This window comes from Gorilla gorilla, chromosome 1, assembly GCF_029281585.2.
Source record: "Gorilla gorilla gorilla isolate KB3781 chromosome 1, NHGRI_mGorGor1-v2.1_pri, whole genome shotgun sequence".
NCBI lineage: Eukaryota > Metazoa > Chordata > Mammalia > Primates > Hominidae > Gorilla > Gorilla gorilla.
In genome coordinates, this window is record NC_073224.2 from 81,142,935 (window position 1) to 81,169,067 (window position 26,133).

Consider the following 26,133-nt stretch of genomic DNA (forward strand, 5'->3'; position numbering starts at 1 on the left):
GTATATCTCCTAAAAGGTGTCATTCTTTACCCCTTCCCCATAGGTCCCTTTAAGTGGCCTTCAAGCAAAGTACTATCTAAGCCACAGATTTCAGAGATCCTAAAAGGCTCTAGGAACCTGTAGGATTTCCCTCCACACCAAATCACAGCTCTGGGACTTGATCTCCTGGGGAGAAAGATAAACCCTGAAAACACATTTTCCTTGCTGCCTTACAGCAACATTTCTCAGAGTGTGGTCTGCAGACAACGGCATCAGAATCACCTGGAATGCTGGTAAAGAGTATATTTTTAGTTCCCTGCCCAGAATTACTAAATCAGAATCTCTGCCATGGCTTCCAAGGAAATAAGGTTTTTAACCTGCCTTCTGTGAGATTCTAAGGCACAGTTTGAGAGCCACTGGCTATAATTTGGAGGTGTTTTCCCAGTGGTTCTGGCTCATTCTGACTGTCGTGGATTGGGGCAGCTGAGACTGCTGGCTTCTTCGGCTTTTACAGACCTCTCATTACTCTCAGTGGCTACTAAGGTAAAGGCCAAAGGCTTCTTAGAAATTTGCAGCTTCCTCCAAGACAGCTCTCTTGAGCTCTCTCCAATAGGAAAAGTTGTGTTTCCAAAGAACACATCTGATTGTGTAAAAATGTTAGGAGAGCCTCAGATTAACTTGAAAGTAGAACGGATATTAGTCATTTTGGGGGTGGGGTGGGTAAGGGTGGGGGATGGCAATTATGATGATCATTACAATTAGAGCTATAATTTACTGATGGACTATCAAGTTCTGAGCCTGGTGCAAACTACTCATAATTTCATTTAATCTTTACAATGTTCCGATATGATGAGTATCATTATGCCATTTTTACCAGATGAGAAATTTCTGATTCAAAATCACATAACTAGTAACTGATATAATAATAGAATTTGAACTCAGTCTTTCTGAAGCTAGCAACTCCTTTTCAAGTATATGCAAATTTATAAAGCTAAAGCCCATCCCCATCCACTGTTCTGTTTTGATGTTTACACCAATGCTGTGAGGCAGACAGAACAAGTTTTATAAATGAGAAAGCTAAGGATTAGAGTTTTTCATCCCAGCTTGTGCACTGGTAAGAAACACAGTCAAAGTTTGAACAACACAGGGCATTTACTCTCAATCCAGGGCTTCTTCTTCCATGAGATTCTGCTTTGTCCTCTTGCCATGTCAATCACAAGTTATATACCCAAGAGGCAGCAATACTGTTTAGATTAACAAGTGTATGAGTTTGGTGGGGTTGCCATAGCAAATTACTTTGTGGCTTAAAACAAGACAATTTTATGTTCTCAGAGTTCTGGAGGCCAGAAATCCAAAATCAAGGTGATAACAGGATCTAGGTTCCTCTGAAGGATCTAGGGGAAAAATCTTTTCTTGCTCTTCCAGCTTCTGGGGGCTCCAGGCATTCCTTGGCTTGTGGTGACGTCACTCCAATCTTAACTTCTGTCATGGCCTTCACCTCTGTGTTTTTCTTCTCTTCTGCCTTTTATCACTTGTCATTGGATTGAGGCTTCACCTGGATAATCCTGCATGATTTCATCTCAAGATCCTTAACTTAATTACATCTGCAAAGACCCTTTTCTAAACAAGGTCACATTCACAAGTTCTGAGGGTTAAAACATAGACATATCTTCTGGGGCCCAGCATTGAATCTACCACAATAGGTAACTAGTATTTTAAGACAAAAATATAAATAAGACATATGTATAAATACACAAAGCTCATTAGAAAACATATACGGTTTATTTCAATTTCTCTCTAAGTTGCTTTCTTCTCGATTACTAACTGAAGGCTGCCATGAAGAATGGTTTTTGTTGAGAATTAGGGACAGGGAGGGATTGTTTTAGAGCAAAAGGGTATTGAGGTTAGGGCAACCCGAGAAGGTAGCTATGAAATGCAAGAGCCCACCCAGAAGGCAGAAGAGAGAGGATAGCAGCTCAGCACTGAGGGAGCAGCAGAAAGAGAGCTGGAGGTGGGTGGAATGGTTCTGGAAGCAGCTACTTCACAGTCATGACCTGCTTGGGTGAGATTTTAATGACCTTTGCACGACCATAGTTATCAAAACCTACTTCTGGATTGGGGAATGGTAGAAGGGAGGGAAGATGAACAGGAGTGTATTAGTGCATTTTCACACTGCTGATAAAGACATACCCGAGACCGGGCAATTTACAAAAGGAAGAGGTTTAATTGGACTTACAGTTCCACATGGCTGGAGAATGTCTCAGAATCATGGTGAAGGGTGAAAGGCACTTCTTACATGGCAGTGGCAAGAGAGAATGAGGAAGAAGCAAAAGTGGAAACCCCTGATAAGCCCATCAGACCTCGTGAAACTTATTCACTATCATGAGAATAGCACAGGAAAGACAGGCCCCCATGATTCAATTACCTCCCCCTGGGTCCCTCCCACAACACTTGGGAATTCTGGGAGATACAATTCAAGTTGAGATTTGGGTGGGGTCAGAGCCAAGCCATATCCAGGAGCATCTTGTCCTTGTTTGGTTTGATATCTTTTCAGCCTGTGGGGAGATGTGCAGATGGCTGGGGGTAGGAGGGGATGGGCTAGAAGGCTCAGAGACCCTTGCTGACCATGAAATCAGGCCCTCTGCAGAAAGCGGACCAGTCTCAGTCCCAGCTGCTCTGATGCTGCTGTTGCAATCAACTTCTGCAGTGCCTGCTCTCACAGACGAAGGCTGGAAGTAGTGGGGAGCCCTTTAACAGCAGCAGAAACATTCTCTATTGAGAACAGGGTGGTGAATCCCATGGGAAGGCTCTGCTCAGAGTCACTCTTACTTCCTACAGCAACTGTGGAGCACACAGGCCTGGCTGAGCCAGTCTGGCGCTCAGGCCTCTGGGAATTCCGCTACACTAGGGCTTTTGCAAGGAGCAGTGGCAGCCTACAGGCCAAAAAAGCACATTTCCCCAGATGCTGCTAACAGACCCAGTGCAAACTAGTGCCAGCGAGCCAACACCACTCCTGTGTCGCCCTTTACCAGCCATTACATATTCGCTTTGACAGGGCCCAACATCTAGTTCTGCTACAGTCTTTGGATTCATAATATTCTGTTTCTCTGGCACTTAGGAAGGGATATTTTACAGAAAGAATGGGCAGAAAAATCACACTGTTGTTTTTCACAGTTGAGGGTTATTTGAAAAGAAAGGAAAAAAACATCAGAAAGGATGATCACAGCTGACTTGGGAATCGTAGAAGCCAAATTTGTGGCTATTCAAGGCTCTTGGGAGCTTTTTCAGGTAAGTAGAGGTCCCTTCTTCCCTAGAGTTCTTAAGCTGCAATGGATGCTAGCTCCTTGGTGCTGGAGCACCAGTACTTCTGGCCAAGCTTAGGATGAGGCCCTAGAGGTGCCATTGAGCTTCCTCATCTAGCAGCTCCCCAGAAAACCGGGCAAGTGGGAAATCTGGAGCAGGAGGTGCTCAGCTGAAGGCTGGTCTTCCCTTAGTACTGAAGAAGGGGGTCCCATCCTCTAGTGACCCCATGGTGAAATAGAATACGATTGTCTTTGGAACTCTATCTTCTCTGCACATTGCTCCATCTGCCTCTTGGTGGCTGTCCATTCCCTATCCCAGGAGCCCACCATTCCCTTAGGCTGTCTGTATGAGTTTCCCAGGGCTGCAGTAATGAGGTGCCATAAACTGAGCAGCTTAAAACAACAGAAATTATATTGTCTGACAGTTCTGGAGGCTAGAAGCACAAAATCAAGGCGTCAGCAGGGCCAAGATTTCTTTGAAACCTATAGTGGGACTCTCTCTTCACTTCGTCCCGGCTTCTGGTGGTTTGCAGACACTCCTTAGCATTTCTTGGCTTGCTTTGAAACCTCTGCTTCCCTCAATCTCTGTCTCTGTTGTTACATGGAGTTCTTCTCCATGTATGTCTCTGTATCTGTCTCATCTCCTTTTTTTATAAAGATACCAGTCATAATGCATTATGGGCCCACTGTACTTCAATATGACCTAACTAGCTAATATATCTGCAAAGATCCTTTTTCCAAATAAGGTCACATTCTGAAGCTCCAGGAATAACATGAATTGGGGGATAGAGGGAAGGGACATAATCAACCCAGTACACACTCTCTATCATCTATTTCCAGGAAAGAATTGTATAATCTTATTCTCAATATAGTGAGGATGACTGATGAGCCTGGGTGTACCAAAAGATACATTAAGAGGTACCACCATGTAAGCTAGGAGAGGAGAAGCAATTGGTGCAGAGGGAAGATTTTCTATGAATGAATCTCTGATGGTGGAATTCTATACACTGGGAAGGCCTGAGGACCAGATTAATCCAGGTGGGTGTGTGCCCACTCTTCCTAATCTTGTTGAGTGGCTCTCATCATCATGCTAGCATTTTTATGTAGACGGAAATAAAACATCAGGGCATTCTTAGAAAAAATAAGAGTCAGAAAACCAGGGTAGCATAGAGGAAAGAGCCCCTTGACTTGTGTCAGGAGACCTGGGCCCAAGCTTTGGCTTCACCTGTAACCAGTGTGGGCCCTGGAGCACTTCAGTGGCTTCAGGCTCCTCTGTAGTATGGGGGGATAGGACCAGAAGACCCCTACGTCAATTCTTCCCCTAGCATTTTATCATCATACATGTGGGCAAATTAGCTCACTCTAATCCTCTGCTGGTTTCCTCCCTGCTACCTCTTCTCTGCAGGCAATAGTCCTGTGAGCAAACATCACCTCCTGCACAAATTGGGATGCCCAGAGCAAGAGGGCTGATTCACAGCATTAGGAACAACTAGGAGGCTACATTTTGGGTAAGAAACTGTTTTCTGAGAGTCTTTTATTTATTATCCAAAGACTGTATCAGGTACTAGATATATATTATACTGTGTAGGTATAGAGAGAAATGTATAATAGTAATACCCAATATTTACCCAACGTATATATGCACACACACAATAGTGGTGAATTTGGCAGATGATGTCTTTGTACACACAGAGTTTATGATCAACCAGGTCAATTTAGGTCAATTGATCCTTTAGAAAGGTAAGCCAATAGTACTTTCGGATCCCATGAGAGACAAGTTGAAGAGCACTGTTATAGGTTGAATTTGTCTTCCAAAAAATGTACGTTGAAATCTTAACCCTCAGTACCTCAAAACGTAACCTTATTTGGAAATAGGATCTTTGCAGATGTAATTAGGATGGGGTCATACTGGAGTAGGGTGGGTTCTTAATCCAATATGGCTGGTGTCCTTATAAAACAGCCATGGGGAAACAGAGGCACCAGGGACAACCCCATGTAAATATGAAGACAGATGAGCTTAAGCAGCTTTAAGTTAAGGCATGCCAGAGAGTGCCCATAAATTACCAGGAGCTAGGAAGAGGCAAGAAAAAATTCTCCCTATAGGTTTCAGAGGGATCATAGCCCTGCTAATACCTTGATTTAGGACTTTTAGCTTCCATAACTATCAGATGACAAATTTCTGTTGTTTTAAGATACTGAGTTGTTGTACTTCGTTACAACCTTAAGAAACCAATACAGGCATGTAAAGCAGTCTAGAGAGTTCTGGGAAAGCTTCCCAGAGGAAGAGATGCCCATACTGGGGCCTTAAACATGCGTAGGAGTTGGCAAAGGACAGGGTGTGAGTGGCACGTGGATATCGGGCTACAGGATGTTCCATGGAAAGGAAACAGTATATACAAATGCCTGGGGAAGAAAGCCTGGTTAGATAGAGGTTAGTGTGGGTGTCCCACGGGGCTTGATGTGGAATGAAAAGCAATGTGGCCAGAAAAAGAAGGAGGGACCAGGTCACCTGCTTCTGTTGAGGTAGTTCTCCAAAACTGGCATGAGTGCTATGGGTGCCTGGTGCCCCAGCTCTGCCATGTACCTGCAAACACCTGATTCCCTGCTGCAGAGGAGTATCAGTCAGGGATTCAATAGGAAATGAGGGCCTGTAAGGCTTTTTTGCCTACAGTGCTCCTTCCAGATTCAGAGTCTCCAAGACTCATTTATTTCTCAAATATTTATTTAGTGTTCAAAGTTCTACATTCAATATGTAAGATACAGAAATGTATAACAATAATACCTAACATTTACCCAACATATATTATGTACAAAGCACTCTGCTTAGTGCTTTACATGGATTATCTCACTCAATGCTCTTAACATCCTCACAGAGTGAATAACGTTATTATCCCTCTTTCAAAGAGACGGAACCAAACCTGCAGAGGTAAAATAACTTGCAAAAGTGTTTCAGCCAGGAAGCTGTGGAGCTGAGATGTGAACCAGGGTAGGCTCAATCTAGGGCCATACACTTAACCTTTGTGCAATACAAATCCTTGCCTCTATGGTGCTTATAATCTGGTAGGAAAGGTAGGACAGCCGTAATTCAAAACATGTTGAATGTTGATAGTTTCTAAGTGCTTAGAGAAGGTATAAGATGGATGGGATATAAAGGCAGAGAGGAAGGAGGGAGGAGCAGGAAAGTTCCAAGTGAGGAAGTGAAATCTGAGCTGGACATTGAAGAGTAGGTAGCTAATAATATTGACAAGAGTTTATCAAGCACGTGCTAGCTGTGAAACTGTGTCAATGCTTTATACAACAACCCTATGAGATAGGTACTACTATTAACCCATTTAATACATTAGGAAATTGGAGGCACAGGAAAGCAGAGTATAATTTAGATAGATACATCTGGCAGTGAGGATAATGGCCAGAGGAAGAAAGCGTCCTGAAATGCACCTCAGGGGTGAGTTTGGGGCAGTGAGTAGCTGAGTGGGGTGGGGGTGTCAGATCCATGAAGGGAAGCAAGGAGGGTCAGATGGGGCCACGTCATGACAAGTGGGGAATTCAAGGTAAGGATTTGGACTTGATTCAGCAGGCAGTAAGGAGGCATTAGAAGATTTTGATCAGGAAGATTAGTCTGGCAGCAGAATTCAGGCTAGAGCGCAGACAGATGTAGACAGTGAGATGAGCAGGGGTCCTATTACAGTACATCATGCCCATCAGTCGGTCACAATACATGTTGAGTGCCTGCCATGTGCCAGAACAGAGCAGTCAGCTGGAAAGGAGAGTTCTCCACCCTCCTGCAGTTAACAGTCAAGGACGATGGCAATGCCGTCCTGAATCAAGGCAAGAGCGATAGCAAAGGGAAGAGGGGTGCGTGGTAGTAGCATTTCGCATTTAGAATTAACAGGACATGGCAATGGAGGCATTCAGAGTGCTCTCAGCACTCTGGAAACTATGCCTGTGGGTCAGGGGCCAGCCCACCTGGCAGGTAAGTATGAGACTAAACAGAACAACCGAGCTTATAAAGCAAGTTGGAGTTTAGAAGAGCTTCTCTCTCTCTCTCTCTTTTTTTTCTACTCACACAAACTCATTTGAGATCGAGCTTCCATGAAAGAGCATCCCATACACCTGCTCACCCTGGTGAGGGGCTCTTCAGCTGTGACTGTTGCAGTGCTGGACACCAGAGGCCAGCCCAGTGCACAGCATGACTGGTGTGACTAAATTCAGGAGCGCATCCTAGGTCCTCAGTCTTTGAACCACCTACTCGCCACTGCTCTGCCCAATTGTACAGGCTTGGCTAGCTCAGCCCCTCTGCTTCTTTTCTCTCTGCCTCCTGCTGCCAGCCTTTGGGCTGTGTTCTGCTTGTTAGCAGCTCTGCCGGAGGTTGGCGAAGGGATGGAAAGCCTCCAGAACTTGGACTAGTTTCTCTGGCTCATTGTTAACAGCTCAGATAAAAGCCAGGTTAAGGGAAAGGCGGTTGAGGTTACTGGGTCAAAATTTTCCTACCAGTACTCCAGCCTGGTTATTATGTTTCGTCTACCCAGTTCTCTCTGCCTATTCCAATTCTATCAGGCTTCCAAGCTCAGCTCACACCCAGCAGAAGCTCAATAACTGTGGGGTTGGTAATGAAACTGAGAGCAATCCGTCTAGCTGAAAGTGCACACTCATTGCTCTGAGCTCACTAAGCACTTTGTCTATCCTGCCTATTACTCTCTTAAAAAACAGGGAGAAAGAGTTCTGTGCCAGAATTTACCTCTGGGCCCCTGAAATCACTTCTTGGACTTCCTTGCCCAAGGAAGAGCCAGATGGAGATTTATTAACAGAGATGACTGCATCTATGTGAAATTACGCATTATAACAATTACACAGCACTTTACCTTCCATTTAATTCTCCCCTTCCATTTAATTGGTGAGGTAGGTTTTATTAATCCCATTTTATAGATGGGTAAGTTTCAGTGATTTACACAAGAGGCCATGCCACTAGGGTAAAAACAAGTTGGAGCAAATGCTTTCTTATTCTGAAGTCCTCCTTGTTTTCATTCCAACACACAACCTCTGTGTTTGCACTGTTTTAGTGGTGATTGGCTGTATGTATTATGCTTTTTTCCTCTGGGGAAGAGCAGGAAAATATTTGATTACTACCAATTTCCTGAGCATCATGACCTGGGTACTTTCCCTGGCTCTGCTCTGGCGAGTATTGGGTCTCGGGAACAAGCGTCACAACATCTCTGGAACTCTATTACCTCATCTATAAGACGGTGGGTTTGGATTGAATAATTTCCCAAGACTTGTGTTCTAATTCTATACATCCATGGCTGGTATTGGTTTACTCTTTTTTCAGGTCCAAAGCGAGCTGTAGAGGATACTTGTTTTCTCTCCAGCCAGGTTGGCACTTGATAGACTAATGAGCCTGCTTAGCTTTGTTCTACTCAATACATCAGGTGGGTTATCTGCGTGACTTTTCTGGTCTCCTGAAACTGGAATCATTCTGCATTGAAATGATTCCATAATGTACCTCCTGCTCTGGGCCATTGTCCTGGGAGGCCATCCTAGACTGACATTCTGCACGAAGTTTTATGTGTTGCAAGCTGGTAAAGGGCTCTATAAATACTAGATGTTCCTTTTGGTCCTTTGGACAGGCATGGACAATGCTCTCATGGTCCATTGCTCTCATGGTTGCCCAGCTTTCTAATGGAACTGTCTTTTTCCATTCGCAAGCTAGGCAACTTGAGATGGCCTAGGAGGGATGTGGAGGAGTAGACCATGATAGAGGAGGAGACTGGAGAGAACAGGCACTCAGTCACTAATGGAGACCCTCTTAGCACCCCAGGGCAGCAAGGTCTCTTTTCATGGAGGCCATTTGCTCTTTAGTTGCAGAAGTTGCCCTGCCAGCCCTTCACCCAGCTGGGCAATGAGGCCAGGGAGGCACAGCTGTGCCCTAATGAACAGCCAGATGGAAAACCAAATAGGCACGTTAGGTTAGTGGCCAACCAAATCCTCAGTCTTCTCAAATGAATCACAACCTGTGTGCCAGGTGCTCCTGGGCAGAAGGCAAGGGCAGTGTTTGATCAATGGCATTGCCTAAAGTAGAAGCTCCAATAGTCCCAGCACCCAGGTTAACCCTCTTTCCAGTGTGTTCCTGGAGGTGATAAACAGGATGTGGGTTCCTCTGTAGATTATACAGCTGGCGTATTCAGGCCAACCAGGTTGGGGGATTCCACTCCCTGCTGTAAGCAACGGCCCTATGGCTTTCCGTATGGTTCTCCTGAGCAAAGCAGTGCCCTACTCCTAGGGCTAAGGAGAGTGTCTACCAGCAGGGTGGGCAGAGGGAACAAATGGTTTCATCTTAGCCAGTTGGGACAGAGACTCCCCATGTGAAAAAGAACTGCAGTTTAATAGCATGGAACAAAAGCAGCTAAGTGGCTGCCAATATGCATTCAGTTGAGTCCAGGAACTGTAGTAAAATTAAAGGGGAGAGGGGAAAAATAACCAGCTCTGCCAGGTTGATTTGTAGTGTCTGCATTGATGCTACATTTGTATTCTAGGTTTCTCTGAATAGGAGGTGGGCTCTAATGATATCACTTTAAACCTCAGGGCCAGAGATATAATCACATGCCATTACTCCTTAATCACATGGTAACTACTATGCCATTACTTTCTAACTTCAGTCTAATTGCAACTTACTTCTGATTAGTGGGCAATAAACATTTACAAACAGGGTCCAGATCTATTTCCATACAATTTACTCAGCTTAAGAGAAGGAATGAAAATATATAAATTGGGTCAGTGCAGGGAGCCTGCCCCAGTACTGTAGTTATCATAAGGAATGTTGGTTGAGCTTGAATGACCCTCCCAATTAAGTAACAAAAGAGATTTTAGGGGAAAAGTAGGTACCTCTACCTAGGAGTGATGCAGTAAGTCAAGTTTGAAGTCCAGAGTCTTGAGTTCATGTTCTTGCTCTTTTATTTACTGGCCGCATGATCTTGGTCAAGAACTAAACCTTTCTGAGTATCAGTTTCCTGATCTAAAATGGGTAAAATGAAAACTACTTTGAAAAGATAAAGATTTTTTAAAAGATCATATTTGTGTGAAACCTCTGTGAAATAAAAAAAGATGTTGTGTAGTTATTAACTATTACTATTATTCTCAGGGTGAGGAACATTCTTTGATAGTGAAAGAAAGTGAAACTGTTATTATCAATATTCCAAAGGCTTCAGCCAGTACTTCTCAGACTTTAACGCACAAACAAATCACCGAGGATCTTAGATTTCGATTCAGCAGGTCTGGAATGGGACCTTAGGTTCTGCTTTCTTAGAAGTTCCCAGGTAATGCTGATGTGGCTGGTCTCACACCACACTATGAATAGAAGGCTTTAGGCCATCCCGATGCAAGAATCCTGCTGTGGAAGGTAATGGGACGTAGGGCAGAGGGATCGCATTGTCACCAAATCATCTCTACCCCTCTGACTGGAGCCAGTGCCAACCTTAGCTCCCAGACCTCCTGGTGCAGACAGTGGTAATTGAAATGCAAGCTGTGTCTGGGAAGGCTGGCACATAGAGGCACCCAGACACTAACGTCTGACTAAGGGTCAGGTCTTCAGTGCAAGGGACCAACACCTAAAAGGGTAAATCTCCATGGGGAGAGGACATAGAAAGATTCTGAGGAAGAGATATTTTTGTGTAATGATCAGTAAAGGTGTTCCGGTATCAGAAAACTGTCAGCAAATATGGCAGCAAGCACGGTCCTGGACAGGGACTCTAACCATGCCATTGAATCTTCACAATTGGCTTGTGGAAGGGGCTCAGCTACTCCTTGATAGAAGAAAGAGGAGAAAGAAGGGCTGATGGAAGGAAGAAGCAGGGTGGGAGGAATGAATTTATTTTGGGAGTGGTGGAAAGAGTAGACATTGCCAACTTCACATATTTGTTAATGGCTGGCACTGAAAATAATACCAGAATTATAGATGGCTGAAGCTGGAAGGCATCTTCGAAGTTATCTTTTTCAACCTCTCATTTCACAGTCCAAGAAACTGAGACTTAGTGCCTGTCCTACAGCCACACAGGGAGTTGGTGGCAAAGCTGCATGCAGTCAGCCACACAGGGGGTTGGTAGCAAAAGTCACACAGGGAGTGGCTGGGAACACTAGAGCCCAGTTTTCCCAGTTCTCAACTCTGTCTTCTTTCCTATGCTCCTCATGCCAGATAAATGAAACTTGCTTCCTGAAATATCTACATGCCAACACCTAGACAGTGGAAGCATGGCAGCGGGGACCACCAAGGAGCACAGCCCTCCTTGCCTGTGCTGAGCCCCGTGATCCCCTCAGCTCTGAACACCACCTGTTTGATTTCCAGAGAAGAGATTTTGTTTCCTCTGCCCCCATCCTGCAGCAGGGAGAAACCAGGCTACACCAGACCCCCAAGCCTTCAAATTTCTGCTTCAGAGAGGTGGCCACTTTCACATGTCTGGATCCCAAAGCACACCTAGCATCACCCGCCAGCCGCCAGGAGGTTGTGGGTGCCTGCAGAGGGCTAAGGGTCAGTGTCACTTTCTCAAGGAGACATGTGACATCTCCTGAGGGCTGTAATGCATGCATGCCAAGGCAGGTGGGGGGACATCCCAGACACTGAGGGCTATAGAGGGGAGGCTTTGGTCATGAACACAGGGCCATGAGCAGGGTGAAGGGCAAAGAGATCAGATAAAATGCATCCCCCAGAGAATACTTCTGAACAGAACCCTTGGAATCTAGAAATGCCCTTTAGGTCACATGGGGAAACGTAGCTGACCTGGAAGCCTATTTGGCCCCTGGCACATCTCCTGGTAGATCGTTTGTCCCACGTAGAAAGAACAGAGTCTATGCACATGCCATTCTCTCAATTATTTTTAAAAATTACCTTAATGTAGCTATTTTAGGTATGTACTTTAGGTAAACACATTTAATATCTACCTATATTACAGTATTGCTTTTGAAACTCCTAGCATTGAGCATGGAACGTCATTAAATATCCTTTTAGCACAGGCTTCAGTGAGATTCCTAACTACTATGCAAAGTAAAACCTAAATATATGTGGATGTGGGATGTTTTAGAAGCCTAACTGAAAGGTGCAAGCTATGTTTGTGATGCAGACTGTAAATAAGGGTGTTTAGAGCTCCAGTTTGGTTTCTTGTCTCCATTCAGTACCACTGCACAACTGGAAGGCTCCGCTGAATCTCCATGCTCCTCTCTACACTCTAATTCTTGAAGCAGGAGGACGTTGAAGTCCTGAGGTGTCAGGAGACCGGCCAAAGTGAGTGAGGAACAGGATTAGAGCTCACACTCATCTGAGTTTACACCATAAGGAGACACATAGGCTCTGTGACCTGGAAGCCTCAGGGCAGGGCCTTGATGTGGCCCTCAGACCCCTACTCCTCCAGGCATTGGATCCCTGCCTGTGTAAGGGGCAGGACGTGGGGTCCTCAACATCACCAAAGCATCTCCAGGCCTGCAGACTAAGCCTGATCCCTCCTCTCCCAACACATGTTTAAAATCCAGTTTCTGAAAAAGGAGGAGTTACTGTTTAATCACCTGCCCAGACTGAAGTCCAGGCTTGGTGCTCAGCATCCCTTTATGGAAAAGCTCATAGAGCAAACTTTAAGGAGAAAAGAAGGTCCAAGAATCCTCCCTCCCCTTCAGCTGGGAGACGCACACCAGTTAAAAATAGAATTTGGTTGTACTCTCTTCAGGCTCTGACCACACCAGCCACATCCAAAGATGAAAGGTTTATAATTCTTTTAGCAGCCCTCTTAGCCTTTATTGTCCACCCTCGATTTATCTCCACTAACATAACTGAGCCATTTCCCTTCCTTCCTTCCTTCCTCCCTCAGGAAGAAAGCTATTTCACCAGCCCCACTCAGGTGGGGGATCCCCATGAGTCCAGATGGCTGCATAGCAGCCCTCCAGGCTGTGGGCTAGAGGAAGGGAGTTCCACGGCTTTTTCTTCCTCAGTATTTTTGCTCATTGCTTCATTGTCACCTTTATGACACCCAAATGCCCTGCCATTGAACAGCAGGTCACCCACTGTGTGGAAGAACCTGAGTGCTGAGACGTCTCTGTGTGTGCTCATACAGGTCAGGATGAGACCACAGTTACCCCAAGGAGCCCCTGGCTACAAAATTCCCCTTCCAAGACGCTGTAAATACCAAGGAGGAGTGTTTGGAGAGGGACATGGCAGGGGAGCCCTGGGGGACACTAAGGTCACCAACGGAACTGCCCAGCTTCTTGCCTGAAGTGCATATCCATAGTGTATGCTAGAAAGAGTCAGGCTTCCTTTTAACAATTTGAGATGATGATGATATGTTCCCAGAAAGGAGAGATGAAATAATCAAGGAAAACAGTCATAAAAAGATGCCTAGAAAGTGGAAAAAGTCAGACATTCTTCCAAGAAGGTGGTAAGAGGTGAGACAGAGCAGGGACTTCTCTTAAGTGTCTGCTAGGCATACCTCCCAAGCCAGGTGGGCAGATTCCAGTTTGGTTCAATAACAGAGAGGACACAGGTGGGAGAGGAAGGGAAAGAAAACCCTCTCCCTCCTGACCTAGGGTGCCTGGCTCACTTAAAGCCCATGTGTCAATATCAGCTCAGCCTTGTTCCCCTCTTCACCTTGCTCCACACCATACATGGGTATCATAATCTTTTCCCCACACCTCTCTCTCTCTTCCTACCATATTCCAATTTGACAACAATAGAATTTTGATGGCATGCACTCAGTTCTTTAATAAGAAAAATTAAATATTAACACATAAGCAAGATGTAATAGCTAAAACTTATTGAACATCTACTATGTACATCATCTCTAATAATAACAGTAGCCATGCAAGGTAAATACTATTGCCCTTAATTTATAGATAAAGAAACGGAGGCTTAGAAAGGTTAAGTAACTTGCCTAGGACCACATAGCTAGTAAATGGCCGGGCTAGGATTTGACTGGGTTCATATTTCTCCAGAGCGCATCCTTTCTCAGGATACCATAAAATCGCTCTGATTGAGGGGATGGGATCTAAATTGTGACACTCCTTGAGCACAGACGGCATCATGTTCATCTTATAGGAGGCATTTAACAAAGATTTGATGTAGACTGGATATGCAGGAGGCCAAATTCTGATGCAGGCTCCCTTGGCTTTGCTGATTGTGTTTTCCTGAAGAAGGGAGAGGGCAGTAACTTGATAGGACAAGAGAATTCTGGTGTCCACTGGCCAAAGTGGAGGCCAGAAGACCATCTGTTCCGTAGATGGTAATAATGACACACCCACAGCAACAAGGGAAGGAACAGGGCAGAGCAACAGGTCCTCTGGAATCAGAGGGCAGGAGGAGCAGCCAGGCTACAGAGGGCAGGCTCCAATCATGCCAGTGAGATTAGCTGCAGGCCAGAAGAACCAGGCAGGGAATGCTGATAAACTGGCTCTGGGGTGGGACGGGGTGGGGTTGATGGAGGGGGATATGGGTGCTAACTTGTAGGATTTGCCAGTTCCCAAGGTGTAAATGCTCCCAACATGGCCAATTTAAAGCTACCAATATGATGTTGACTGGCTCACAAAATACCCCAGATTTGGACAAGGAGCCTTTACCATTAGAACCAGGATGCACTGTGGGAAGGATTTGGGCCCTGGCTAGCAAAATAGGACCCAGCTGCAGAGACTCAGAAGCCTAGAGAGAATCACAGGAATTTAGAGAGATTATGTCTTTGCCCTGTAGAACCCTTCTAGAAAGATAGCTCTGCTTACAGAATACCCAGAGGAGACCCTGCAAAGTCTCTCCTGGCAACCTTTCACTGCTTTCTAACTCTCCTAAACATACAGCTTTAGGGATCTGGACCAAAAACCACTAGTCACAAGGTAATGATTCATCCATTCATTTATCAAACATTTTTTAAGGTCTTTCAAGGTACCAGGTGCTGTGTTGAAACCATAGACCTTCATTCCCTCTTAACTGTGGATACCTTGAGGGAAAGGGGGGCTGTGTTCCTACCCCAGCACCTAGCACAATGCCAGACACATGAAAAACATTTGAATATTTGTTGAGTAAATGATTGGAATCAAGTTCACTAATGGAAAAAGAATATTAAAGAAAGTCAACATATCTTCAGAAAACTTGGAGGAGTTTACATTCCCACAGTATGATTTTCTTCTCTTTCCCAGCCTTTCTCTCATCTCATAAGTGGTTTGGGATTTTAAAGACATCACAGAAAGATTAAGGATACGTTTGTCAAGGTTAGAAGGTCCTTATTTCATTTGTAAAACTGCTGCATTATTTTATATGTGAAGAAAATTGGGGAGTTTTGGGTAATAGAAATAAAAATCTATCAAGTTCTCAGGGGGATGAAAAATCCCAGTGTTTAGCACTGCCTGTGGGCCCAGCCATTCAATAACAGAGCGGAGGCCTGACCCATTGACTGATGCCTGTCCCTGCAGGGCATTTCTGAAATAGAAGGTCATTGCCCACAACCTGAATTTCCTCTGCAACAAGAGGAATTCCTATAAAATTCACCAGATATGCAAAGACAAGGGGCTGCCTTTGCAAGAAAGAGACTCAGGTCTCCCCAGCAAAACCACATGGGTCATTGAGAGCTTTGAGGGCTACCGTTGCTGGAACACCTTTTAGCCCCAGGCAGTGTAGGAGAAACCTAGGGGTGGGATAGGGCCCACTCACATCTCTGTAACCTCTGAGATTAACAGAGGAGGTGCTCTGAGTGACTGTGGAAAGGCAAGGGCAAGGGAATCCAGGCCAGTGCTCCCCAAAAAACCCAACCTGTGGGCTGCTTCTCCAAAATCAAGACAGGGTTTATCATACTGCTTCCTAGAAAGGACTCTGTGGCAGGTACCTAAAAGATTAAAATCCTTATATTCCAGTCTGTGAACTCTAAGCCACGTGTCATCTAACCAGCCTGGAAGGAGATTGAGTATTTGATTAAAAAAAGGAAACATTTTCAACTGTTACTTGTCTGTTCTTTGTTTTTCCACCCATTGATTTACATTCGGTCTATAGCACTTTATTTTTCTTTTATATCTCCATTACAGGATTAATCATGTCGTGCTGTATTACTTTATAGGTCTGTTTCCTTTGCTCTTTGTGAGCTTCTTGATGGTAGAGACTATGCGTCTGTGAGTTTCCAGTGCCTAGAATAACCCTGGATATATAGTCAGTGTTCCATAGGCACTTGTTTAGCTAGTGAACACATTAATTAATTTCTCAGTGGGTCAACATGAGGGAAAAGAAAGAGATGGAGATCAAGAGAGAGCAGAAATGGCCAGGCATAGTGGCTCATGCCTGTAATCCCAGCACTTTGAGAAGCCAAGGAGGGTGGATTGCTTGAGGCCAGGAGTTGCAGAACAGCCTGAGCAACACAGCAAGACCCCATCTCTTTAAAAATTTTAAAAACTTAGCCAGGCATGGTGGCGAGTGCCTGTAGTCCCAGCTACTTGGGAGGCTGAGACAGGAGGGTTGATTGAGTCCAGTAGTTTGAGACTGCAGTGAGCCATGATTATACCACTGCACTCCAGGCTGGGCAACAGAGCAAGACCCCATGTCTTTAAAAAAAAGAGTAGAAACGAAGGAAATGGAGACCAGGATAGGTGCCTAGAAAAATAAAAAAATAAACATTTGTAGAGAAGGGACCTGGGTGGACATCATTTCCCTGATGTGATAAAATAAAGAGCGATTCCCAGATGAACACAAGCCTCCAGTGATCAAAAGCTTTGTGGCTTTCTTCCCAAATGAAGGAACGGGTTAAATTAGCCTGCAATTTTTTAAGGTTTTTAAAGAATATATATCAGTGAAGAACGAAGCAAAGGGCAAGGGGGAGGAAAGAATTTTTCACAGAAACATCAAGAGGTAACTTTTAAAGTAGAAGGTAGGCAACAGCGTCCGGACAGTTTAGATTTCCCTGCCAACAGGGCACACCAAATTGGCTCAGTGATCAAGCCATGTAATATTATTTACGTTAGTAAAAAACTCTACTGTGGCATGAATGCATAGTGGGCCCTACAGAATGTATTCTTTCTCTCCCCTTCTCTCTTACTGCAGTGGTGGCATCTCCTCCAGGGGTGTCAGAGAAGTTAGAGGGCGTGGTCTATGATGTGTGTCAAATCAAAGAACATTTCTGGACTTAGTAAGGAGAGGTTTTATTAGAAAGGATGATTGCAAGGGATAAAAGGAGCTATTGCAATAGTGGGACTGCAGTGACCATAAGATCTGCAAGCATCTCAAGGGACAGGCAAAAATAACTTTCCTTTATAGGGAGGAGTAAACAAGGCTGGAAAGAACCAGGTGTGGGGAGATGGGGTGAAAGTCTGCCATGATGGGCTAATAGATCAGAGTGTTTGACCCTGAGGCCAGCTGCTTCTCAGGAGGGGCTGTTAAAGGGGAGTTGTATGCTCACCAAAGTTCAGATAACTGGGAGCAGAAGAGAAGCTTAACTAAAGTTTGGTTAACAAGCATTTTTATTTCAATTGACCAGGAATGAAGAGCTGTTTAGCTAATCCTTCATGAAGCAATGCATGGGAATTTGGAGAGTCTGAGTCTGGCCTTGCCATGGGTAAACAAAGGGGCATCCGTGAGTCTTAGCTAAGTCACAGGGTAACAGTGGTTCTTCATAGTAAGCCATTTCCTGGAACAAAAGGAGGAGGGTTATTTCTTAACCTTCTTTGTTTTCCAGGATCATGGGTCTTAGGTAAAACTCAACATTCCCAAGTGTGAGAAGGCTTTCTTGCATTTATTCATTTGTTCCTTACAGTCTGCAGAGACCAGGAAAGATTTGTTCTGAGATATATTTTTCCTGGGGTGGCTGGTTATATTATCTGTCTTGAATCAGGTTTCTGCTTATGTTCAAAATTGTTTAGGCCCCAATCTTCATCCTATCTTTCTTTCTAATTAGTTGTATTTAATTAGATGTTTTTTATGTGCCCAAACTCCAACATGTATGTAATTCCAATATCACGTTCCCATTATTAGCAAGACTATTTGTGTCCTGGGACAATCCCTCAAACTGTCTCAGTTGAGTGGCTTTTTATAAGATCATCTAAATTTCTTTTGCTTCATCTCTGTTCTTGTCCTTCTGATTATGATTTGGCTTCCTATGTAGTTTGACTACAAGAAGAGAATGCACTAATCAGGCAGCTTTTAGTGCTCTGGTTGTATGACAATTACTTCTTATTGTGACTTATCAGTTGGCCTTCTGATGTCTACCTGTCTCACATGCATCTCAGCACAGGTGGGTCCCCAGGGTCTCATGGCCAATGACAGCTTGTCTCTAGCCCTGCAAAGTCAAAACCAAGTCCAAGAGTGCAGGGGCATCTGCAAGGTGCCCCGTAAGGATGACACCTTGGATATCACCTCAGATGACACCACTACTATGTCCAGCTACCATTTTATAAAACCCTCTAGTCTCTGCAACAGACTGTCAGAAAGATTGATCTCCCAAGTCACTTTGATCTCAGCAGCCACTGAAGAATGAGAGAAAACATGGACCCCATCCTCAATATTTTTTTCTTCTTTTTATTGATTTATTGCTGTTTATCTTCAGTCCCTGCTCCCATGCTCTTACCCCGATAGGCAAGCATTCTCATGTGCTTGATGTATGTATGTATACATTCTTGCAAATTATTGATTATTGATTTGTGTTTAATATTTATATAAGTCAAACTGGGTTACAGATGTCATTCAACTTCCTTCTTTCTCTTCTTCCCACTATGTTTGAAAGCTACATCTGTGTCAGTATTTGTGCATCCAGTATTTAGCTCCTTTCTGCTGCAAAGTGCTCCATGATGTGCACATGCCATGCCTGGCTTATCCATTCCCCAGGGACAGACACTCAGAGAACCACTACCACACTTCTCAACAAACAGTGCTGTGAGGAGTAGTCCCTTTTGTGCCTCTTATGGGCCTGTGGAAGGACAGTTTCTTGGGATATTTACCCAGGATCAGAATTTGTGGGTTCCTGCTTGTGTGCACTCAAGTTGACTGAGGACTGCACTCCTGCCTGCAGGTCTGGGGGTTTCTATAGTCCACATCCCTGCCTGGCAGCATCCAGCTTTCTAATTTTTGATACTCCCACAGGTTGAAATTGGTGTCTTGCTGTTTTACTTTGCACATTTCTGATTACCAATAAATTTGAACATCTCTTCTCAAACTTATAAGGCTTTGGGGTTTGATTTCCTCTTAATCTCCTATTCTTGCCCATTTTTTTCTGTTAAGTGTTGCTGCTTTTTTGTTGTTGATTTACAGAAGCTCCTTGAACATGCTATATCTCAATCCCTTGTCAGTTTTAGACATTACAACTACTTTTTCCCAATATCATCTTTCAGTTTTATCCACACTGTCCATAAATCCTTAATTTTCAATTAGTAAAATCCAACCTTTTGCCTTATATCTTATGCTTTCAAAGTTGTGTTTAATAAATCCTTGCGTATCCCAAGGTCAAAAAGTTATTCTCTTATATTTTCTTCTTTTAACCTTCTACTTACCATTGCATTTACTTCTTTAATCTGTCCATAATTTTACTTTTGTATGTGATGTGCATTTAAAGGAATCCAGTTTGATGTTTTTCCAGAAAGATATCTTCAGCAAATGTAAAAGGCAGATAAGTTTGTGAAATCTTCTTGTTTTCTGAACATCTTCTAAGCTATGTATCCCTTTCCCATTGAGTTGTAGCGCCACTTTACTATATATTAAATTTCCGTAGAATGTGTATTACCAGAAAGTTTACTGATTGGATTCACTTGTTAGGGAGTAATAAGCCTTCAGAAGAATTCTTGAAAATAGGAATGACAAAGGCTTCTAAAAGCCTGTAGTACTTCCAGGGTGAGCTGCAATCTAGGGGAAAACTTGTACAGACAGCAAAGCTCCTTGCCTCTTCCTAGTGAGGCACAGTGGCTTTAGGTCAGAAAGCCTCTGCTGTCCCTTCTCTGACCACAGAACTGACTAAGCACAGAGGCAACCTGTACATCAGTTAAGCAGCTGCAGTAAGATAGAAACTTTCATAATTCCTTTAAGTATACTACATCGTTAATGTTCAGGAAAGCCTCATGAAATAGTTAGTACATCTCCATTTTACAGATGAGAAAGCTGAGATGCAAAGAGACTGAATAAGTATATACCAACCAGCTTGCCTAACAGAGAAGGGACAGAGCTAGGTTTGAACCTAGTTGAGCTTAACTCCATCACTGTTGGCCCTTCCCTCTGGCGTACTGCTCTTCACGTTCACTTTGATCCTTTCAGACATAATGTTTACTGAGTCCTGATCACTGTAAGGTATTGTGTTTGGTGCAGAAAGGATTCATCAGATGAGGAGTATGTCCTTGAAGAGCGTATGGTCTTACCTGGAAGATAAGATGTAGCTACAAGCCAGTACAATATAGATCAGGAAAGCAGAGCTGCCTTAGAGGAGGACTGAGTTCTGTGATTACTCAGAATTTGGGGAAATGTTTCCAATCTTTACCTTTCTCCGAGAGGTACCCACTCTGTTAGACCTCCATGGATGCTGTAGTCACAAACTTGCATGTTGACTATTGGGTTGCACAAATGCTTAGCAGGACTGTAGTGCCAGGGATTCCATTTGGGCTTCTATGAATTAAAGGAGAGAACCTCCATCTGGCATGAAATGTCCTTCCTACTTGAGCCACTTGCAAGCTTGTCATCTGACCTCTAGTCTCAAGACGACTCAGTCTCAACAATTGTCCACATTGGCAAAGGAAACATATGGGCCACAAATTCATAAACACTGGAGATAAAGAAAGAAGGAACAGAAAGAAATGGGATAGGTGGATGTTTTGTTAACGGAACAAGCTCTACCAACTTTCTGGATTTGAAAGCTGTCACAGTTTGGGGTCTCCAGAGGCAGACTACAGGACAAAGACCCATGTGAAAGTGGCTCAGGAGAGCCTAGTACGGGAGGAAGTGAAGCAGGACAAGGAAGGAAAGGAGCCAAGCAAAGGCAACATTTCAGGCAAAATCCTAGTCTCAGCTTGATCCTGCAGGGGAGCCCTGGAGTGCACTGGGCATCTCAAAGCTTCTTCAGACTTGACCCCATGTTGCTGGGCTTTCACACTCCCCCATCTATCAGGCATTGGTTCAAAGCCAGAAGGAGAAGGGATGGTGGAATGCAAACCCCAAGCTGCTCCAGTGGTCGAGGGCTATCCTCAGAGGATAACTGGGCACAGAGAGGCAAAGGCTCACAGAAGCTGTGGGGGTCGGGGGGGGGGCGTGTCCTGGGCAGAGCATCAACAGAGCTGCTCTGGACAAGGGTCTGCAGCCCATCCATAAGTCACGTTCAGGAATTCTGCCAGCCTGTAGGCATTCCTAGGGATCCTAGGAAACCCCTTCACTTTACAGATGAGAAAGTAAAGGCACAGAGAGGTTAAAGTACTTTCCAAAAATCATGTAAACGGATTTGTGACAAATTTAGTGTGTCAGTATCCTTAATTTACGTCTAGTTCTCTTTCAACTACTTCTTGCCACCTCACTTCCCTGCAAGCTTAAAGGAATACTGTGCCAACTCAGTCGATCATATTTTGCATTTTATTTACATTATTCTCTGTCCAGAGTCTGGCTTCTTTGAGGCCCAGCATCTGTCCTTGTAAGTCCCAGCCAGCCCACTGAGCCCTGCTTGGCGGCCCAGTAGAAAACAGAATTATTCCCTTGACAGAGGGCCCCACAGTCATCTGGAAGACTTATCTGGGTAGTTAAGGAAACCTTGGCGCCTGAAGAAGGCACGCAGAAGATGACAGGTCTGAATAGTCTGACAAATTTTTATTGCCCCAAAATCTCCAGTCCTGTAAGTCATAAAATAAATCTCAGCCTACATCAAATAAATTATTGTCCGTTTAAGAATGAAAGAGCGGATGAAGGAAAGAGTGCACAAATGGCTTCTGCCTTTTCTTTCCCTCAGCTTTGTATCAGGATTTTTCAATCCAGAGCTTTGCCTAACCCTTCCCAACACTAAATCTCTCTCGCCAGCTCTTCTGATAGATAGACAGACCAAACAGCAGAGAGCCACCAAGGGGTTAAGCCTGCTTTTGAAGAATTGTGAGGACAACCAGGCAGGGAGGAAAGAAACTCTGAAAGATGAGAAAGCTGTCATGCTTGCTGGCTGGGCAGATGAGATGACCAGCAATTCCTTAGAGCAGTAAAGATTTATCAGCATAAGGGAAAAAAATCAATTGGCCAGATAATCTTTAAAAAGAAGGAAGGAGAAAAAATAATGCAAGCGACTAAGGTGATGGGAAAAGAAATTTTAAGAATGAAACAGGGATGTCTTTTCTGGTCTCCTGTGGCCCTACCTGTGCTTCCTTCATCCTGGCATTTAACAGACTGAATTATAATTGTCAATTTGCTTATCTATTTCACTGGCCACAATGTTACGTTCATGAGGACAAGGTCACTGTCTTTTTTGTTCACCCTTGATGTATGGCAGGCTTAGTACAATGTCTAGTACATGATAGGTGCTCATTATATATGTGTTAAATGACTAAGTAAGTGTATACATGCACTGGCAGTTTTAAAGTGCCAATATTGACCCAGGCACAGTGCTAGACATTGACCTCCTTGAGTCATACAAACCTCTCAACAGTGAGATAGGTATAACCATTTTGCAGATAAGAAAATTGAAATTTTAGGAAAGGTTAAATAACTTTCCTGAGGCCAGATAGTGAATTAATGGAAGAGCTGGAATTCAAACCAAGGTCTTTCTGACTCCAAAGTCTATGGTTTTTATTGGATTGACAATTTATCTATTGATAAATCTTTATGATGTGCAGCCTGGCTGCCTGATGTGAGAATGAGTCATCATCCTTCCCTATGCTGCCCACCATTTTGTCATTCCATCTTTTGCCTACACTTTCTCCCTTTGGTACCCTGGAGAGAGGAAAAAGATGAGCTTCAAGCCAATTCATTAATTATACTTTGTCAGATGCTTCTTTGGGTGTTCCATTTGTGTATGCTTCCTCCTCTCCTCTAGGATATAAACTCCAAGAGCTACATCTTGTGTTTCTCTGGCCATTCTTCCCCTAGGCACTTACAGGTATGATTTCTATCATAGGTGGTCATGTTGCCCTGGTTAGCGCTGCGGCAAAGGGTGACAGAATGAGGGTGCTAGGGACCCAGGGGCTGTCGCACATAAATGGGAGGTGCACAGGAGCTGCCTTTGAAAGCCCTACCAATAACAGAATCAATCCATCAGTTGTACACAAAACAGACTGGTTCTTGAAGGGCAAATGGAATTTAAACAAAAGGAGAGGAGGAGAGAGGATGGCATAAAGATAGATTCTCAAAAAAACTGGAGCCCCATGGAGTCAGCCAGTCTGTCTCTGCTTCCCTTTCCTTCTCTCTGGGCAGCAAGATAGCATCGGGCAAGGAAGTGAGCTTTTCTTTATGCTGCCCAGCCTTCCCACTGTGACCTTGGGTGACCTTCCTTGGCCCGAGTCTTCCCAACTGTAAAAGGAAGGCTGAGACCAGGCCTACATTTCCAACCTGGAGTTCCTTGGAACTTCATGCCTTTTGAGGTCTTTGATGTAACTCACTTCATGGGGCTGGTCAGTTGTCGGGGAGAGAAGGGAGCTACTGTGAGAGTCAAGAAGTGCCGAATGAAGCCTATTATTAGAACCGCACCTGAACACTGGCCTGCTGAGGGGCCATCCATCTCCGCTGGGCTGAAGGGATGGAGTGTGATTAATGTAGCTGGCTAGCAGCGTGGGCCTGCCTTGGCCCATCTCCTCCTCTGGATGCTGCTTGAAGAATTCATTAGAAGAGGGGAGCAGGGAAGGGGAAAAGCTGCCACTGTCCTCATCTCCCCACCCCCTCACTCCTTCAGTTTTGCTTTTTCAACTAAGAAAGTAAAAGTTGATCAGGGTCTGATGGGTCTTCATGGTGGGAGCACTGGTGTGCTCCCACAGCAAGGGTTAAAAACTTTTTGATCTATTTACTTGAAAATAAAATAGTGAAAATAAAAGGGACTCCCTTCTCTGTGTTGACCAAGCTGGAATCGTTTCTCAGGCTGTCTCCTGAAGGAGCCTGCAGTCTAGCCACATGGACAGGGGATAGATAACTTCAGGGTGATGTGGTGAGTGCAGCACACAAGAGGCAGTGAGAGGCCAGAGGAAGGGCTGACCTGCCCCCTCCAGGCCTCCCAGAAGGGGTAAAGGAGCACTGGGTTGGTGAGAGGGTTACCCACACCTTACCACTCACAGATGCTAAGCCTAGAGTGATCCACACAGACTGCCAAGCAGCCAGTACCCCTGATTTAACCCCAAAGACATGGGGTACGTGAGCAACGGCTATTACTTAACCACTAGCATCACTCTTCATCACCCTTGTGATTTTTAGTGAGAATTCATCAAAGCATCATTTTTAGCATCCTATAAAAACCTAACACTTCTTGCTCCTGCTAGTGTCCATTCAGTAATTGCTACAGTGACTGCTGAGAAGTAGGAGGAAGGAATAGTCCCCTCCCAACTTGAAAAAATTTCTCTATTAATGATTCAGGCCATCTTTTCAAGTTTTTGTCAATTCTTACTGACCCCTTACTATTTCCTTTGGGAGGAGGAATGCCTGGGCTTGAAGCAAACTCGCTTTATTGATTTCTCAGGTTGGATAACTTGACACCAAACACTGAGGCAGGAGCCCAGTTATCTCAATGCTTTATGTATGGGAAGCAGGAAAGACTAGAAAAAAAGGTCTCTGTCACTGGAGCAAGAGGATTTATACTTTAGTGCCAAGTCTACAGCACATAGCTGGTGGACCTTGGGTAAATCACTTTTGTTACCTACCACACTAAAACAGACAACACACGTTTACTGACACCAACTTCTATTACTCGGTTATTTCTTGTCCCCTCAGAACTAGCACACGTAATTTTCACCATTTCCTTATTTTATTATGTATGTATTTATTTTTTCCTCCTTTATTCTAGGAGAGATTTGGGAAAACTTACAAAGGAGAGGAAGACAAAGAAAAAATAAGTTGAATAAAAATATATGACAGGGAAAATTAGTACCCTCAAATATGTCCCATAAGTTTCTCCCCGTTTATTGGAAATGAGCTGTTTGTTGGTCTCAGAGCTTTCTAGGAAGCTAATGAAGCAAATGAAGTCATGTAACCTGAAAGAAGAAAGCATCCCAATCATTCTGGGGATAAAATGAGCACTTCTTCCTCCTTCTAATAACTGATAGAGATTTCTTTCTTGGATACTAATAAAAGGACATTGAGAGATGTGGGAATCTGCATCCTCAACAACTTCACAAGAGTGAAGATGCCAGTCATTTCTTAAGGCCATTATTTGTATTATTCCTCAATGCAAGAGAAGGACACGGTGCAGTGTCCATAAATTCAAAACACCCTGCTTTTACTGAGGGATCAGAACAATGTGCTACAAGTATGCATCTGTTTGTTTTAGGCTTGACCTGTTGATAAACTTGATGTTAGTCAGACCAGTTGTTCTCACAGTGTAGTAGTCCTGAACTTGCAATATCACTATCACCTGGGAACTTATTAGATATACACATTTTTTTAGCTCAACTCAGGCCTTATTAGATATACACATTTTTTTAGCTCAATCAGAAACTCTGGGAATGGAGCCAGGGAATCTGTATTTTAACAAGCTCTGATGCAATTTGAGGACCAGTGTGATATAGAGAGGAATGAGTAGATCGCATGTCCTTTTGACAATTACAGGAACGCTATTTTTTTTTTTTTTTTTTTTTTTTTGCCTTTGGTCCTTTGATTAGAGTCAGGCAGCAAGTAGTTGGAAGATACATTGTCTTGGCAGGAGCCTGGAGAACAAATATTTATATTATCAATTTAAAGCAGATCCACATACTTTCCAAACCCACTCAGAGGAGAGTCTGG

The 26,133-nt window shown here is 44.1% G+C and overlaps 1 protein-coding gene across 3 annotated transcripts in view; it reads left to right on the top strand.

Annotated features, from left to right (window-relative positions):
• Window positions 1-26,133, top strand: part of TNR (tenascin R) — a 432,923-nt gene that overhangs the window by 115,610 nt on the left and 291,180 nt on the right. Inside the window, exon 2 of one of the 3 annotated variants that reach the window (XM_055366472.2) lies at window positions 4,687-4,789. The exons of the other annotated variants lie outside the window; for them this stretch is intronic. The gene's annotated coding sequence lies outside the window, so the exon portion shown is untranslated. The remainder of the gene's footprint in view (window positions 1-4,686; window positions 4,790-26,133) is intronic. 3 annotated transcript variants of the gene reach the window in all.